We start from the raw sequence: 17,308 nt of genomic DNA on the forward strand, positions 1-17,308 counted from the left end.
TGTATAATGTGAGCGACTCCCAAATGAGTAAGCTGTTGATAAATACTAATGCAGTTCATCAAAATATTTAGTTATTCGTAATCTTCATTTGAAAAAAAAAAAAAGAGGAAAGAAGAGAAAGTGGTGTATGTTTCTATATGTTGCATCATAACAGAGAAGCCTACTTACCACCTTTTTCATAAGGAACAACTACTGCAAAGCACTGATCTTTATCATGATAATTCTGAAGAAAGTAAGCTTCCTGAATCCCTGGGAAAATTCCGTTCTGGGCATCCCGTTTATAACTAAACAGAAAAGTGAACTAATACTCCTCATCTGCAATGCTCAGAAATGATTTCATTGTTATTGTAACAATGCTCATTATAAAAAATTTTAAGCAGTGCTTAAAAGTACAATGAAGTCAGCAACAGATGAAGCAGATGCATTGTTTACATTTAGAGTGTGAACAACATTTCAGACAACTATCCAGATGTGTAAGAAGAGAGATGAAAAACAATCTTTTTTTGTAACAGTGGGGCCAGAATAGCATGTAATTTTAGAAAAAATTTGGCTTGACTATGACATAGCAAAAATCAAATGAATTTCTAAACTTCAGGTATACATTTGTTTTCCTTAAGATTTTTCTTCTCTATATAGTACCTCAATCTTAAAATTTTATATTGAAATCACTATGTTGTTTTTTTTAATCACATACTACATGGTATTAGTGAAGTTTCCAAACAATTCTAATTCCATGATTATAAAAATATACAGCTAAGTAGTAAAAATAAATAAGTAATTAAATAAATTACTCCAATAATATAAGGTGAAAAGAAAATCTCTTGTTTACTCTTTTTCCTCTAAATTTCAGTTCCATTTCTCAGATGAATCACCATGTGCCCTCAGATATTTCCTGGGAGTTGTAAGAATACTTTGATGAAAACAATTTTCATGATATAACCATTTGCTTCTTGTTCTCCCCCCACCCCGCTTTAACAGTGTATCTTTAGTGCCTTTCTTTTTTTTTAATTGACTTATTTTTTAAATCATCTGATATCTTTCTTTTAAAACTATTTTTTTATCTTTATTTACTGGACAGAGACAGAAATTGAGAGGGTAGGGGCAGGTAGAGAGGGAGAGAGCAAGAAAGAAACCTGCCTCACCACTTGTGAAGCTTTCCCCCTGCAAGTGGGGACCAGGGGATCTAACCCCGGGTCCTTGTGCATTGTAATGTGTGCACTCACCCAGGTGGACCATCACCCTGTCCCCTTTATTGTCTGTCTACATCAACAAAAGTAAAGTAACGAGTAATAGTTGTTGGCGTATTAGGCACTCACTACACACTGTTCTTCTGCATTTTATGTATCAAAAGCATTAATTCACCGAATCCTCAGAACAACTTCATCAGGCTAAAAGGGAAGTCCACATGTCCAAGCCTATTCTCTAAACCAAGAAAGAAGGTGTCAGAAAGCATGCCACGCACACTTCACTAAAAATAGGAATATATGACTTATACTACTAACCACCATCAAAAGAAAAGACAGTGAAAAGAGTCTAGAAAATTGACAAACAAAATGACTTTGCTTCACAATGCAGCAACAGCCTCTGTATATGTTACTAAGAACACAGGTCGTGACTTAATACTGCTTTAATGTTCGGCAAGGGGATAAGATGGCAAAAAAGAAAAAAAACAAGAAAGAAAGAAATAAGAAAAGAAAAAAGAAAAAGAAAAGAAATGAGGGAAGCTCAATAACAGAGGATCTATTTTGATTATACTTGAGGATATTTGTATTTATTCCAAAGACCATTTAGTCCTTCTCTGTCCCCACCTCTAATTCTCGGGTGTGTGGCCCTTCTGGGTCTTTCTGACATTCAGCAGATCCAGGTGATAGCATTACTATGAACCTTGTATAGGTACTTGAGAGGATGACCCTGACTGACCATCAACTTTTGTTTTTCTCATAGAGGCCACATATTAGAGATGTCTCTTGCCTGGAATGTGTTTTTCTTCAGACATTCAAGAGCTTTTGTTAAAGAGGATGAGGATGAAGAGGAGGAAGAGGAGGAAGTGGAGAAGGAGGAGGTGGAGGAGGAGGAGAGATACTGGAACCAGCAGCAGTAAAGTACTTGTGCAGGCACTAAGCCCCAGTGATAAACTTGGTGGCAAAATACAAATAAATAAATTTCAATTTGTAGTTATGATTTCCAGCATAATCATTCAGTTACTATCTACCAATGCCAGGTTGAATGTTCCATGAGAGAGAAACCAGGCTGGATGTTACTCAGTGTTCAATTCATAGATTTATCACAGAGCCTGATACATGGTATTGATAGAAAGTAAATTCATATTCTGGAGATGTGTGTATGTATGAATGTATTCTCATGATAAGGATGCTGTGTACTCATCTGAGACAACTGCAAGTAGCATTTGTATGAGAGGGTGAGTTTACCAGCCAACCAAATAATTTGTTACAGAAGTCATGCAGACTGGTGGGCCATAAAAGGGGCTGTCAAAAGAATACTGAACCCCACACACTACTTAACTTTTTAACAATGATAACAGAATAAAATTATACATAAATAAAAAATGAAATGAGCAATAACTTCATCTTGACATATTTTCCTTGTACATGTGGCTGGAGCAACTGAAAAGCCGTTTGGGAATGGGCCACTATGCTATCCCTTCAATGCTATAAACAACTTTTTCACCTTTAATTAGGAGCAAATGGAGCCTGACATATAAATACTATGCACCAGATCTTCATCTCTTAAATAATTAGCTTGTACTGTTAAGGGAAATTACTTGATTGCCTCAAGTCTCTTCTTGCATGTTTCACACCAAGACAACAATATCATTAAGGCTTATAAGATTTAATTTAACTATTTATTCACTCAACAAATATTTATTGGGCTTTTACTATGTGCCAAGCCCTGAGTTATGTGTCTCATTATTTGCCGATTTACCCAAAGGAAATAGGAGACAATTAAAACCAAAGCTTTTTTTTTTTTTTTAAAAGCTCTGAGGAGAAAAAAAGAATGTCCACCTAACTGTGGAAATACTTCCAAGCACTCTAGAGAAACTCTAAACTTCAAGCTGTGTATGCACCGTCCAGTTACTAGTCTACATCATCTCTGAAAAAATAAATAAATAAATAAATAACGTCGAAGGTAAATTATCACCGCACTGCTTTGCATATGCTACACTTAATACTCTCCAAGTCCTTTCAATAACTGGGGCACTTCTCAAAGCCTCTAAGAGTCTACTACTTCCCTCAGTCCTGCTGCCAGCAAACACCATTGCACTTAAATCATTAAATTATACCACATATTGCACCAAAGTAAAAGCCTCTGGGGTAAATGGGGGGGGGGGGAGTTCAGGTCCTGGCACATGATGGCAGAGGACCTAGTGGGCGTTGTATTGTTATGTGGAAAATTGGGAAATGGTATGCATGTACAAACTATTAACTGTCAACTATAAAACATTAATTTCCCAATAAAGAAAATGTATACCAAATATAGATATTGGTGCCCTATTCTTTAAGAGATGATAAGTGACCATCAAATAAGTCCAAGCTGTATTCTGTAGATTTTTTTTTGTTTTGTTTTTTCTTTTTGAAGCTTAACTGGTCTTGTTTTAAATAACATCCACCCAGTGCTAAGAAAAGGCAAGAGAAAGCAAGGGAATCTAATGAGCAAATAAACATATATTTTCTGCTATAAGAACCACAGCTATTACTGAGGTGTAAGTGTAAAAAGAAAAAAAGAAAAAAAGGTTTTGTTTACTCCCCAGGGTTCTCTACCACATCCATTTATTTGAGAGAGCAAATCAGAAAAGACAGTGAAAAACCCTAACATAGCTGGTTTCAGTCACTAGGGGTCATTTTCATAAGGTCTGTGTATTTTACAAACTCCTTTTTCACAGTTCCTGATGGAAGGGAGGGTGGATAGCTCTGCCTGGGACCTGAAGCCTGGTCGACCTCATCCCACCCCAGTGCGCAGCCGCAGCCAGGACACCCATGCCCCAGTCCTCCTTTGATCATCAGCTTGGCTGGGCTTTGCATCACAGAACATACTGTGAAACTTAGGTGCAGCTCACTTCATTATGGCAACGAGGGTGCACGCACGCACGCACGTACACACGCAAGCCTGTGTGACACACACGCAAATGACACAACCTACCCATAGTCACCCCAGGCAATTTATCTCCCATTAGCAACTTGCTTTTGCCAACTAGAAACATTTGAGGAACTGAAAAAATATTTTCTTCTCCATCTACAGCGCAGGCGATTTGCTTATTCTTTATAGACTCTGTGAGCCAACTCGAATTAAGTATTATTTGAAAATCACTAGGGTGGGGGTGAGAAAGGCTGGAACATTCTTTTCAGAAAGGTTTTAATTAAACACAGCTGTTGGGTTTAGTTCCAGAAAGGAATATGATAATGTCATACTGTAGTGTTGTTGACTACAAGTAAGTGGTTGTCTACAGAAAAATAGTACCAAATTCATATGCGTATTTCTTTTGGAATACAAAGTAATTGACATCAGTGCCCCAACAAAGGTATTACTGCAAATATAGTTTCTTCCCCCACCATGCTCCCATCAAACACAGTAAGTAGATCACTCAGCCTATGTGGTGATACAGACTTCTTAATGGTCTAAATGTTCAGTGGTGTAAGACCAGAAACCTTCCTGGACAGAATATAGATTACTGGTCATCAGTCCATAGGAGGAAAGAATTAGGAGTGACTCCTTAAAGAGTACAATGTTCCTTTTAGGATGATAGAAATGTTCCAGAAATAAAGGTGATTTTTTTTCATACTATTTTGAATATTTGAAATGTACTCAAGTTTTTAAATTTATTTCCTGTTTGCCAGAATAACTTGTATTATTTGTTTTGTCAGATTATTTATTTAAAATATTTTATCTATCTATTTATTTATTTATTTACTGGATAGAGTGAGAGAGAAATCAAGAGGGAGGGGAAATAGGGAGGTAGATATCTGTTGGGATATGTGTAAGCTTGATAGAGCTTAGGGAGAACTCCCCCCATCCTTGGATGGAGGTCTGAGAAGATACCCCCTTGTAAGTATCTCTTGCCAAGGTGAGCAAAGGGGAAAAACCGTCTCTCAGACTTGGTTCTTCCCTTCTTGACTCTCAAGCCCACAGAAACCTCACTACCTCACTCCATTGACCGCAGGCCACATGGATGCCTACCTTAAGGTTCATTTACTAAAAGTTCACCTCACCTTCTGATCACAGAGGAGAGCACACCTTATCACACACTCCATCATACACCTCAGACCCCAGACAAGAGAAATTCCAAACTATCTATCCTTTGATATCCATCTTCTCTCTGTCTCACCCTACTGGTTTAACCCCTATGCTTCTCTCAAATACCTTTGGATAATTAAGTTGCTTGTGTCATGGAGAATAACTGTCTTGTATCTCATCAATTCCTGTCATACCAGCCCCCTACCATAGGGGCAAGCTGACCTTTAAGAAACCTGCAGTTTCTGACATATTTGAATAATGTTTTTTGTTTGTTTTCTATTTAAACTCATGTCCACCTGCCAATAAACGAGATTTGAGAGCACTTCATTTCTCCCTGGTGTCTCTTGTCTGTCTTCGCGACATCCCTTGAATGAGCGAGAGAGAACCGGATGGTTTGCCTTCCAGCTGGACCCCACCTCACAAGAGTGCTGGCAGATACTTGCAGCAGTGCTGGGCTTCACTGCTTTAGAAGCTCCTCCCCTGCAGGTGGGGACCCAGGTCTTAAATCCAAGTCCTTGGTCAAGGAAATATGTGCACTCTACCAAGTGTACCAGCATCCAACCCCTGTCAGGTTATATTTATGAAGAACTAAACAACAAGGAGCCCAAACTCCTTGGTGCCTCACTTGGTTTTGCGCACCTGGTCCAATGCGCAAGGATATGCTCAAGGACCTGGGTTTGAACTTGGCCTTCCCCATCTGCAGGGGGAATGCTTCACTAGCGGTTAAGTAGATCTGTAGTTGCCTATCATTCTCTCTTCCTCTTTATCTCTCCCTCCTCTCTCAATTTCTCTCTGTCCTGTCAAATGAAAAGAAAAAAAAAAGGCCACAGAGAGCAGTGGAGCAGTGCTTGTATCTGTACCGAGCCCCAGCGATAACCCTGGTGGAAAAAAAAATAAATAAATAAGCTCTCTATTTCAAGAAAATGAATTCATCAGGAAAGATGAGTCAAAATGCAATTGAGATTACTGGGTGTTTGTCTACATATTGCAACTATAAGTGTGAATTTCTGCTGTCTATGAATAATCAGAGACCATAAACATAGCAGACTTTTCTAGAGTCATGGAATATACTTGACTTTATCTGAGAATTACCAAGATTTACTATAATACCACCATAAGCAAAACACTGTAGTACGAACAATAAATGTCAAGAAGATATTTGCAACAGTGCGGCTACAGTCAGTGCCTATTGTTTTAGTATGTATCTCAATGAATCTCTTTTACAACACATTGGCACCTCTTTTCCCTACAGCTCATTCATATTCTGTCAGGTGAAATCTAAAAAGAAATAGGACAGAACAAGGTGATCAACTATGTATGACACAAGGGTAGTGCAGAGTGTCAAGTGTTCTGGATTAAAAAAAAAAAAAATCAGGAGGCCGGGCAGTAGCGCAACTGTTAGTGCATATGGTGCGAAGTGCAAGGACAACAGTTCGAGCCCCCTCAGCTCCCCACCTGCAGGGGAGCCGCTTCACAGGTGGTGAAGCAGGTCTACAGGTGTCTGTCATACTCTCCCCCTCTGTCTTCCCCTCCTCTCTTGATTTCTCTTTGTCCTATGAATGATGACAGCAATAACAACAACAACAATAATAATGACAACAAGGGCAACAAAAGGGAAAAAATAGCCTCCAGAAGCAGTGGATTTGTGGTGCAGGCACTGAGCCCCAGTGATAACCCTGGAGACACACACACAAAAAAAAGTATGTTGAAAGATAATTGATACACTGTTTTCAAGGAATCTGATAGGAATGATTTAACAGGGATCAGTGAGAAGTGTTTGATTAACAAAACCCCAAGATAAACAGTACTGTCCTAAAGGCAACTTAGGAAAGAAATAGGTGGGTGATTACCAATTTAACAGAGGACATGAGTTATTTTTTTATTAAATATTTATTTTATTTATTTATTCCCTTTTGTTGCCCTTGTTGTTTTATTGTTGTAGTTATTCTTGTTGTTGTCGTTGTTGGATAGGACAGAGAGAAATGAAGAGAGGAGGGGAAGATAGAGAGGAGGAGAGAAAGATAGACACCTGCAGACCTGCTTCACCGCCTGTGAAGCGATTCCCCTGCAGGTGGGGAGCTGGGGTTCGAACCGGGATCCTTATGCCGGTCCTTGTGCTTTGCACCACCTGCGCTTAACCCGCTGCGCTACAGCCCGACTCCCAAACATGGGGATTTTAAGTGACTTTGGAAAGCACCATTATGTGATACATATATCAAAACGGCTAAAGTGGTTTATCAGCTGCATTAAAAAAATTCAATTACAGAGCCCCGGCTCCCCACCTGCAGGAGGTGGCTTCACAGGCAGTGAAGCAGGTCTGCAGGTGTCTATCTTTCTCTCCTCCTCTCTGTCTTCCCCTCCTCTCTCCATTTCTTTCTGTCCTATCCAACAACAACAACAGCTATGACAATAATAACTACAACAAGCACAACAACAAGGGAAAAATAGCCTCCAGGAGCAGTGGATTCATAGTGCAGGCACCGAGCCCCAGCAATAACTCTGGAGGCAAAAAAAAAAAAAATTCAATTACAGGATTTAATGCAAGAGGAGCAGTCTTGCTCAACTCTGCACTGACCATAATATGTGCTGTGCCATACAGGTATGTTTGTGATGTCCCCTTCCCTCTGAGATATTAACATTATGTCTAATAGATTTTACTTAAGGCCTATCCCAATTTGTAGCTAATAAATAAGCATGATGTCCCCCCTTTATTTTAACATTGTGGTGAATATTCTTGTATCTTGGCAGGTTTTCCTGACTGTGTTTAAATAGTGTTTATTATTTTTCAAAACAAACAAACAAAACACTTGATGAATTGACCCATTTTAGTTGGGTTCAGATTCTGGGTAAAGACAGTGGTGGTGATGGTGGTAGCTGTAGTAGTAGGTATGTGTGTGTGTGTGTGTGTGTAAGTATGTAAATCACAGACGGATGCTGTTAAGGGAAATTGTAAAGAAAATGATGCAGTTGATGAGGTAGGGGCACCAGTTAAATGATAGCTTTAGTTAAATAGACACTTTCTGTGTCTCACTTTCTTCTCCTATCAGTCTTTCCCATACCCAGATAAGATAATACTATAATAAAGGTTATTGATGTACTGTGGAATGATCTTGGGTGGTCTTGTGTGCTAATTTTGAATCTAGAATATATTGTATCCTCCTGGCTGATTTCCCTGGCAATTTTTTAAGGTACAGACCATACAGCGGGCTCAGAATATATACTTGTTGACTGCTTGCCTGCGTGCTGCTTGCAAGTCTCCAAGAGTGGTAACTAAGAAGCACTGAATGACTTTGAAGCACTAACCTATCATTTTCTCCACACAGAGAACACCTCTGGGAGTGGCTTCAGAGAGAATAATACCCTTTGTCTTTTTAGCAGCCAGCACCCACCCCACAAAACGCCAGCACCTGCAAACCTGCATAGTTTTAGGTGAAAGCTTATACTGGCTTTTATAGGGAAAAAATCTTATTAGAGAAAAGTAATCCTTTGTTATTTTATTTTGGACAAGCTTTTTAATCAGAAGCATAGGGAGTAGCATATGTTCAAAAAATAACATACGAAACATAGGGCTTTACATTTATGGAAAGTCCATGCCAGTGCAATGATTTGGGATTTTAACTGAACAGAAGTCAGAAAATTCAGAGTTCATGTTCTCACAGCAAACTTCCCTCCATATGGGCATCCCATGATCCTTCCTGAGTGGGGTAGCCTCATTATTTGGAAATTAAAAACAAAAGCAAAAAACAAAACAAAACAAAAAACATCAAAACAGAGAAGAGGTGTAATGAATAGTGACAGGAATGATTTCTCACTGTGGCACTTCCCATCATCTTAAGCAGGATAGGCAACAGACATCAATAGCTGTATAAACTGTAGCCATTTTCATGTACCTCACCTCAGTGCTTGGGTATGTGCTGGTTAACAATCATAATAAATCTTGTCACTGGACCTCCTGAGGCATGAGGCAATCACCAACACACTACCTCATCCTTCAGGGAACACACTCTTCAATGTAGCTATGTTCACTGGATGCTGTCTGTCCCCTACTCCTACACCATCTCCAGAGAACATCACTCAGTAGCTTAGGTACCCACTTTTGAATCTAAAAACTGGACTGAAAGGACTTCATGGGACTGGATATGAGTCTTCATAGAACCAGGCCCAGGGAAGACTTGTCCAAGACAGTTGTTCTGTACTGAGGACTTCCAACTTTCTTCCAGTTGTTGGGAGATGATAAAGTGTGTGTATGCCACCAGGTCCCCTGTCAGAGATATTAGGTATCTAACCAAAGGGGGCTTCAAAGTTATTATAAGAGAATTATCTGGGTATTTGGTAATAGATATGGTAATAGATCATATGGAAATATAAACTGTTCTCCTCTATGATATCCATGTTCAAGTCTTTCTAAAATGCTCTTTGGGTGTCTAGTTCTGTATTTTTTGTTATTTTCCCTTTGCTTTTTTTTGTTTGTCTGTTCGTTTTATTTGTTATAAAAAGGAAACACCGACAAAACCATAGGATAAGAGGGGTACAACTCCACACAATTCCCACCACCAGAACTCCACATCCCATTCCCTACCCCGATAGCTTTCCTATTCTTTATCCCTCTGGGAGTATGGACCCAGGGGTATTGTGGGCTGCATAAGGTGGAAGGTCTGGCTTCTGTAATTGCTTCCCCACTGAACATGGGTGTTGATAGGTCCATCCATACTCCCAGCCTGCCTCTCTCTTTCCCTAGTGGGGTGGGGCTCTGAGGAAGCGGGGCTCCAGGACACACTGGTGGGGTTGTGTGTCCAGGGATGTCCGGTTGGCATCATGGTAGCATCTGGAACCTGGTGGTGCCCTACTCCAAATTCAGTCAAATCCTACTTGTAGTTTCCCTTTCTGTTTTTTTTCTTTTAATTTTTCCCTCTTTGATAAAATAATAATATATATTTTTCTCCATGCCCTCCTTTGCCTCTGGATCTGACCCCTGCATGTGTCCCCTCAGCCCCCACAGAGTGACCTTGGAAAAACAAAAAAGAGGGGTCTGTGACACAGACACACACACACACACACACACACACACACACACACACACACACACGGAGAAAGGAGACACTGATTCTGATTTGTAAGTGCCTAACTTCCTCTTAGTGCTTTGTGCCTGTTAGTGGTCCAAATTTAGCCAATAAACCGGTTACAATGGTTCTATTAGCCAGTTAAAGCAAATTCCGGGTCTGCCTGTGAGTGGTCCTCATGATTTGGTGCTCAGTTCAGCAGACACTTGAGAGTACAAACAGGACCTTTAAAAATGACTCTGAGCACACTGAAAAATCCATAATGCTTCTTGTGAACTGAGTAAAGGGGTCCTGGAAGACTTGGGAAGTTAAAAGTGAAGGAATATAATAGTCCATAAAAGCTCTAATTAACAGTCTTTATGTTTCAGATAAGCCATACCAGAACAAAATACAATTCTGCCTATATATTTGTTGCTAAACCATTTCTAAGAGAAGCTGTTTATATTTATGAATGAGTCTAACCACTTGTGTGTGTATGGAAAGTTGTGCTTAGAGAGTTTTTGAACAATGTCCAAGCAAAGGATGGTGCAGAGCAATTCCAGCATTCAAATGAGAAACAACTTCCTTCTATTTTATGAATCCAAATCATAATGGATCTCACTCCCATTTAAAACACTCATTAATAACTTGGTATTGAATAATATCAAGTATTCTATATTCCTTTATCTGAGGTTTTTTTTTTTTTTCCCAGGAGGTATGGCAAACTGAATATATCAAATGTTTGGCATGTTTTTGAAAGTGGAATTACAGGTCCTGGCTAAGCTATCTTTTTATTTCTGCATTTCTATTGTCTCCATGGTGTTCAAGTCAATGAACCAGAGACCTAAATCTACTACTTTACTGCCTACAATACAAGTAATGGAGGTTAGGGTGGGGAATGTGGAGTCATCTCTTTAAATCACATTGTCACAACTGAGTACCATTCTAAAAATGCCAAAGAGAAAGCTTTCTAGTTGATTTATTAATTGAAAATGGCCTGTCTAAGAATTTATTTTCTAACAAGCTTAAGATATCATTTTCATGATCTGTCGTCTTTTCCATTTTAAGCAATTCTTTTTCTTACTCCAAATTTCTTTGAAGCAACTGCTCACCAGGGACTGACACTAATATAGTAGCTACTCTTAAATCAGCACTATCTTCTAGAGAAAGCAAAGCTTTTTGTAGATATTAAGCCTCTGAAGTAGATGATTGAGATCATTCCCCATATTTTGTAAGTGTAAGGCTTTCCTGTGAAGATATATTAATTTACCTGCCTGGAAGCCAATGCAGAGAAGGGTTTTAAACTTTATGTTCTTTGTAGTATAGCCTAATAGTTATTTTGGTTAGAAGAAAGATGATGGATAAAACAAAGACCAGTGGAGGAGACAAGAAAAAAAGCAGAACAAAATAACAGAGAAGACCCACAGGAGAGAAGCAAGAGAACAAAAACCAGTTCTAGTCAGAAGAAACAAAAACAAACAAACAAAACCACTTTCTATCCTTGACTCTGATATATTAATTCACTTATATCTACAAGGCAGAAACATTATTTAACAAAGAAGAGATAAAGTTGAGCTAAAGTATTCCTAAATCAAAACAAGCTCAGTTCCCTTTTGGGGTGGGAACGGTCTCCTTCACCCTACTCTCCAGATAAATGAACTACCAGAGGATCTTATCAAGTTGTTTCTTCCTTTCACCTTATGCTATCAAGAATGATCTGGGATTTGTTGTGACAGAGAAAGAATTGAATCCTTTAGGGTACTTCTTTACACAGATAACATAATATGTGGACGTCTTCCCACTTCTGTAAGGTTTGTAAATCATGCATGGTTAACCAAAGGCTAACAAAATGGTTAACCAAACATGTCAACCACTAAGCCAAGTGGAAACAGTGATGGCAGTTCTAGCAACGGAGGTTGTTCTCCCATTTCTGTGACACATTCCACTCAGTATCCAGCCTGGCTTTTGAGCTGATAGCATGTTGAAAGAGCATCTTCAGGGCTGCAGACTTCACATGAGAGAAGTTCAGCTGATCAGCTGATGACGGGAAGGTCCATCTACATTTATAGATGACTTTTTCTTCAAGGCAGATGTTGTACCTCTGGATGTGGACTGAAACCATTTTCTCTAATGTGTACATATTAAGTTTGTTCACCCCTCCCTTTGAATGTGACTAACTGTTGGGAACTAGCCCATGGAGTGGGAATCTTTTTTTAAGTAGGAAAATGTTTTTCTTGGTACTATTTCAAGGTTTGCTACTTATCCCCCCGCCATTTTACTTTCTTTCTTTCTTTCTTTCTTTCTTTCTTTCTTTCTTTCTTTCTTTCTTTCTTTCTTTCTGCTTTCAAGTATCCATTTCATTTCCTTCCAAAACTCATTCTGTTGGGAAGTACACCATTATTATTAAGTTTCTTTGGTGGGACATTGCACATTGTATGCTTTGTCAAAGATGACAACTGTCAATAGTCAATATTTCAACATACTATTGCTATTTTTTTTTTTAAAGACTGAATTGACTAGTAGTAACAAAAAACTGACTAGTAGTTCGAAATCTTTTCTGGAAATAGGAAGAATACGAATTGACTAGTAGTAATAAAAAAAACTGACTAGTAGTCTGAAATCTTTTCTGGAAGTAGGAAGAATACGTACTAAAATTCAATTTATAAATATTGTATTATTTTGCAGTCTACCTCAATTATTTCCCCAATTCCTCAATTATTTGCTTCTGTAAAGCAAATACCAGCAAGAGAAAACACACCTAGATTTGGCTTTGTTTAATCTATCCAAAATTTTTAAAAAACATTTTCTTTATTGCAATTTAATGAGAGTTGGGGCTACAGAAAGAAAGACACAGAAACAGCAGAGCACTGCTCAGCTCAAGTTCATGGTGGTGCTGAGGACTGAACCTGGGAAGCTGGAGCCTCAGGCATGCCAGTCTTTTGCATAAGCATACCTTCCTATTCTTATTCAAGCTCAAAGTTTGTGCTTTGAGGTGGGGGATTGGAGAGGCAAGAAAGGAGAAAGTCTCTTCTTCCTCCCAAATTTAGAAGTTTTAAAACTACTCATAATTTTTTACTTAAAGATAAATATATAAAAAAAAGTGTATCATGGGAGAAAACCCTGGATCACAGGAATGTGTATTCAGATTTATGCTGATTACATCAGGAGTTATTATATACTATCTTTTCTTCAATAAATATAGTTATGTTTACTAAGACTTGGTAGTGGCTCACCTGGTAATGCACAAGCATTATTATGAATGAGAATCTGGGTTCAAACCTCTGGGCCTAGCTGCAGGTGAGAAGATTTACAAGAGGGTAGTGGTACATCTCCTTTCTGTGTCTCTGTTTCCTTCTTTACTTCGTTCTGTCTCTTTCCCCCCCTTAAAAAAAAAAAAGCCATCAGGAACAGTAGGGTCATATAGGTACCTAGCCCCAATGATAAATTTAGTGGAAAAAAAAAGTCACATGTCTCCAGAATTCTAATTTGGGACCTTAGTTTCATGTGTAGATATGGAAGGCCTCCACTCCATTCCCAGTCTACTGCTTTTCACTTAGTTTAAAAAAAAAATGTACATATGTATGTGGTGTGAGTAAAAGAGAGAATATCATTGTGCCATTTACCACATTCTATTTGTCTTTGTATTTTTAGTTGTTGTTTTTTTTTCCCCTTCAGAGTTATTGCTGGGCTTGGTGTCTGCACCATCAATCCACCACTCCTGGAGGCCATTTTACCCCCTTTTGTTGCCCTTGTTGTTGTAGCCTCGTTGTGGTTATTATTATTGCCATTGTTGATGTTGTTTGTTGTTGGACAGGACAGAGAGAAATGGAGAGAGGAGGGGAAGACAGAGAGGGGGAAAGAAAGACAGACACCTGTAGACCTGCTTCACCGCCTGTGAAGTGACTCCCCTGCAGGTGGGGAGCCGGGGCTCGAACCGGGATTCCTACGCAGGTCCCTGCGCTCTGCGCTACATGAGCTTAACCCACTGCGCCACCGCCCGACCCCCGTATTTTTAGTTTTTATACAGTAGGAGGTATGAGCCCAGGGCCTCATACACACAAGGTACAAACATTATCCTTGCCTGACCCTTAGTTTTGATCTCAGAATTCAGATTGAGTAACAGCAGTTGTGAATTAATTAAGTAAAAATTATCACAACAGAAAACCCTTTACCCAGCATTAATAAGGTGTCGTATTTTCAAAGCACTTACTATTCAAACTCAATGAATGTGTCTGTTGGGAAGACTGAACTATTTTAAAACTAGTGAAATGTGGGCAAGAAACTGAAAGATAGTACTAGCCCACTCAATGTCCTTCTGAATGAATAACTACCAAACTGAGAGGCTTGGACATGTGGACTTCCCTTTTAGCCTGATGAAGTTGTTCTGAGGATTCGGTGAATTAATGCTTTTGATACATAAAATGCAGAAGAACAGTGTGTAGTGAGTGCCTAATACGCCAACAACTATTACTCGTTACTTTACTTTTGTTGATGTAGACAGACAATAAAGGGGACAGGGTGATGGTCCACCTGGGTGAGTGCACACATTACAATGCACAAGGACCCGGGGTTAGATCCCCTGGTCCCCACTTGCAGGGGGAAAGCTTCACAAGTGGTGAGGCAGGTTTCTTTCTTGCTCTCTCCCTCTCTACCTGCCCCTACCCTCTCAATTTCTGTCTCTGTCCAGTAATGTTAACTCTCTTTTCAATCACCAGGTTCCAGATGCCACCAGGATGCTGGCTAGGCTTCCCTGGATTGAAGACCCCACCAATGTGTCCTGGAGCTCAGCTTCCCCAGAGACACACCTTACTAGGGAAAGAGAGAGGCAGACTGGGAGTATGGACCGACCAGTCAACGCCCATGTTCAGCGGGGAAGCAATTACGGAAGCCAGACCCTCTACCTTCTGCAACCCTCAACGACCCTGGGTCCATGCTCCCAGAGGGCTAGAGAATGGGAAGGCTATCATGGGAGAGGGTGGGTTATGGGGATTGGGTGGTGGGAATTGTGTGGAGTTGTACCCCTCCTACCTTATGCTTTTGTTCACTAATCCTTTCTTAAATTAAAAATTTAAATAAAAAAAAATAGTTTTAAAAGAAAGATATCAGATGATTTAAAAAATAAGTCAATTAAAAAAAAAGAAAGGCACTAAAGATACACTGTTAAAGCGGGGTGGGGGGAGAACAAGAAGCAAATGGTTATATCATGAAAATTGTTTTCATCAAAGTATTCTTACAACTCCCAGGAAATATCTGAGGGCACATGGTGATTCATCTGAGAAATGGAACTGAAATTTAGAGGAAAAAGAGTAAACAAGAGATTTTCTTTTCACCTTATATTATTGGAGTAATTTATTTAATTACTTATTTATTTTTACTACTTAGCTGTATATTTTTATAATCATGGAATTAGAATTGTTTGGAAACTTCACTAATACCGTGTAGTATGTGATTAAAAAAAACAACATAGTGATTTCAATAAGTTGGACATGTGAAATGCAATTTTTTAAGTCATACCCTTGAAGTTCATTAGGAAAAACAGGGAGGCTACCATTTTAGGGAGATTAACGTGTCAGATGCACATCTGCGATTTCAACATCCTGAATTGCCAATACATAAGGCAATTGAGAAACACAAAAAAATTAAAGTAACTGAGTAGTTTTATGCTTTTGGGGAGCATGGGTCATGTACACAGTATACACTGTGATGCACTAAAGCTGGCCATTAAATATTCCATTACCATATATATTTTTTAACTAGAGAGGGTTTTAACTTGGCTCCTCTTCAGCTAGGGCAATGACAGCTTCCCTCCCAAAGATTCCTTTTACCCATCCAACTGGCAAAAATTTGCTTCATTTCCTCCTGTAGACTAAAGATCACTGAGAACATCTGGCTGGGCATGGCAGCTCCTCATTCTGCATGTTCCTGGTGTTTGGGGGAGTGAGACTATTTAATCTTTCAACATATGTTTTAGAATAACTTACTCTGTGTACAGGAAGAAATATAATGACAAAGAAAATTCTGCCCAATTCCAAAAGGCAGAGATTTTATTGTTGTGAGGTTCAGTGACATTACAGATCAAATGGACTATTTCTAATAAGATCAAGGGTAGCTAGATCTACTGGGAATTAAGCGGCTATGGCCTGCTTAGTACTCTAGAGCTAACTAGCATTTCTACATTGCATTCTATCAAAGAGAAGTAGTTTACTCGGTTTGAAGGAGAACCTTTTGTTTTAAAAATCATTTAAATCAGGCGGGGGTAGATAGCATAATGCTTATGCAAAGAGACTCTCATGCCTAAGGCTCCGAAGTCCCAGGTTCAATCCCTCGCAACACCATAAACCAGAGCTGAGCAGTGCTCTGGTTAAGAAAAAAAAAAAAAAAAAAAAAGGAATTAAAAATAATTTAAATCAAATGTTATTGCTTAGGATACAATTTCAATATATAGCTTCATACATGTATATTTATGTCTCACTGTACCTGTCACTTAGATAATAAGTGCATGTGTGTATAAATATGAGTATTAGTATTTAATAGTCACACTTCTTTTCTAAACCACACCTACACCTATTACAACTTACAGGTGTCCTTCCTTTCTCGTCTTCCCTCTCAGATAAGAGGAACAGAGCTTGCATTTCTCAGGCTCTAAAGATCCTCTTCCCTCTCCGTAATGGGGAAAAAAAACAAAGGTTCCTAGACACAAAAGCTCTGTGTCTTGGTGGAACTGGATTAGAACCCTCTTACCTTTCCCTAACATTTCCCCCACTCTGAGAGTATGGACCAAAATAATTTTTGAGATCCAGAAGGAAGCTCTGAGGGCTGGGAAGACGCATAGTGGTTATGCAAAAGTCTCTCATACGTGAGGGACCAAAGGTCCCAGGCTCAACCTCCAGCACCACCAGGAGCCAAAGCTGAGCAGTGTTTTGGTGTCTGTTTCTCCCCACTCCCTCTCTCTTTCTTCTCTCTCTCTCTCTCTCCCTCCCTCCCTTCTCTATTTCTCCTTCATTAAAAAACAAATTATT

At 39.2% G+C, this 17,308-nt stretch overlaps 1 protein-coding gene across 6 annotated transcripts in view; it reads right to left on the minus strand.

The window, feature by feature from the left end:
- Positions 1-17,308, minus strand: part of CREB5 (cAMP responsive element binding protein 5) — a 502,318-nt gene that overhangs the window by 23,953 nt on the left and 461,057 nt on the right. The gene's annotated exons all lie outside the window — the stretch shown is intronic.

The sequence above is a fragment of the Erinaceus europaeus genome, chromosome 8 (genome assembly GCF_950295315.1).
Source record: "Erinaceus europaeus chromosome 8, mEriEur2.1, whole genome shotgun sequence".
Classification (NCBI taxonomy): Eukaryota; Metazoa; Chordata; class Mammalia; order Eulipotyphla; family Erinaceidae; genus Erinaceus; species Erinaceus europaeus.